At 45.9% G+C, this 2,020-nt stretch overlaps 1 protein-coding gene across 2 annotated transcripts in view; it reads left to right on the top strand.

Annotated features, from left to right (window-relative positions):
- The window catches only part of fam208b (family with sequence similarity 208 member B), a 43,455-nt gene that overhangs the window by 35,217 nt on the left and 6,218 nt on the right, over window positions 1–2,020 (top strand). The window lies entirely within an intron of this gene.

Genomic DNA, 2,020 nt, shown 5'->3' on the forward strand with positions numbered 1-2,020 from the left:
AAGATGAAATTCTTTTCTCAAATTGAAATTATGTGCTCTTGCATTATGGCAGGATAATTCTCCCATACGGGTCAAACTTCACGAGTTGTTTTCCGCAATTTCGGTCATAAAAACAGAACAAGCCGGCCTCCTGTCTGCGGCACTGTCTGCGGTCAGCTACAATTTGGGAGAGGAGCAGCGGAGCGTCTGTGGAGGGGGCGGGACGTCTGGAGCCGAGGTATTGCATTGCACTCATTGCACTGATTTTGTGCAGTATTTTTGCAATGAGGGCAATGCAATACCTCGGCTCCAGACGTCCCGCCCCCTCCACAGACGCTCCGCTGCTCCTCTCCCAAATTGTAGCTGACCGCAGACAGTGCCGCAGACAGGAGGCCGGCTTGTTTTGTTTTTATGACCGAAATTGCGGAAAACAACTCTCAAAGTTTGACCCGCTGGAAGAGTGAGGTGGGCGAGAACGCTGGGACCCTTTTTCCACCTGGATCTGTCTTTTTGGCCCTCATGTCCCTCCGTCGTCGGACTAAACTCGCACCCACTGCCTCGCCGCCTCGGCCGTATCTAGACCCACAGCGTATAGTGCAGACCACGCTTCAATATTGAGCATAATTTAAAAATGTCTGCGTCAAGCTTACTGCAACACACTGCTGTAAGAGTATAACCAGGAAGCGAGGTAGGAGGGCAAAATAAGTTTAGCGCCACCGCAGGACAAGAGGGAGAATTACACCCAGGAGCAAATGGATAAAAAAGACCGGAGGGAAAAAAAACATGAATCGATTCTCTTGCGGACGTATCGATGCATCGGATCGTCGGCTGTTGGATCGATGCATCGATACAAAACGATTATTATTTACACTCCTACTTGAGAGTGAAGACTGCCCTAAAGCTATTTGCAACGTCTGCATCCTGGATATTTTTGTCCATATTATTTGCCCAGAGTTTGCCAGTGGTAACTGTTTACATTCCACCTTTTCCTTTCGCCACACTGCATTTTATGTAATCAGTTATGTTGTTGCTAACCTACAGGAACAACAGCCACATCCATTTGTTGCAATAACTCAATAACTGGTGATTTTAATCACCCCTCACTCTCTGCTACACTGCTATTGCTCTGATGCAACCCTGATTTTATCACTTTCCAGCCACGCAGAGTTTCCCCTCTCCTTATACGCCCCCGGTGGAATACGTCAGGGAAAAGCTGCAACTGTTAGATCAGCTGGACAAATGGGGCGAATGTGTTCAGTCAAAGAATATAGACCACATCCTTTCTACAGCCATCAACCTTTGCAACAAGATAAAAAAAAACATTTACAAAATTAAATTTTCCTTTGGAAGTTACAGAGTATTTAATTGATTTGTTAATGAGCTGCTCCCAGAGGCAGAAGGTTTTGGTTGTTTTTCTAAAAAACACCCACTTCTATTACAATACTTAGGGCCCTGTCACACCTTGCCGATATAGACAGCATATGCCTGACGTCCCAGAATCTTCTAAAACACTGGCATATGTAGAACTTTCTATGTATTTTTTCAATTTTGATAGAGTATCCATAACGATTCCAGAACTTATGTCCAGCAACAGCCTAACTTTTGCATAACGTACAGCAGCGTAATGCCCATGAAATGATATAAAAGCCAGTGTCCTGAGGGGGGGGGAGCGATGCGCCTGGAGGCACCCGGCCTGCATACAAAGATGTCTTTGATACGGTATTGCGGTATTAACCCAGCCTAATCTCCCCCACCAACTGCTTGATTTCCTCCTTCAATACTGGCAGTAATACCGCAGATTGTCACTAGGAGGCGAGGAGTCGAGGAACTGAGATAGCGTGATGTGTAAACGGCCTGGTTAACTGATCCGAGCTCGGACCGGTCTCGGCATGGATCGGTTTTTCAAGGGTAGTGTAAATAGGGTAAAGTCTGGAGGAGAACTGATTAGGGCTGCAACAACGAATCGATAAAATCGATAAAAATCGACTTTTAAAAGCGTTGGCAACGAATTTCATCATCGTTTAGTTGTGTCGCGCGATTA

This window comes from Cyprinodon variegatus, unplaced genomic scaffold (genome assembly GCF_000732505.1).
Source record: "Cyprinodon variegatus isolate N-32 unplaced genomic scaffold, C_variegatus-1.0 Scaffold521, whole genome shotgun sequence".
Taxonomy (NCBI): Eukaryota; Metazoa; Chordata; class Actinopteri; order Cyprinodontiformes; family Cyprinodontidae; genus Cyprinodon; species Cyprinodon variegatus.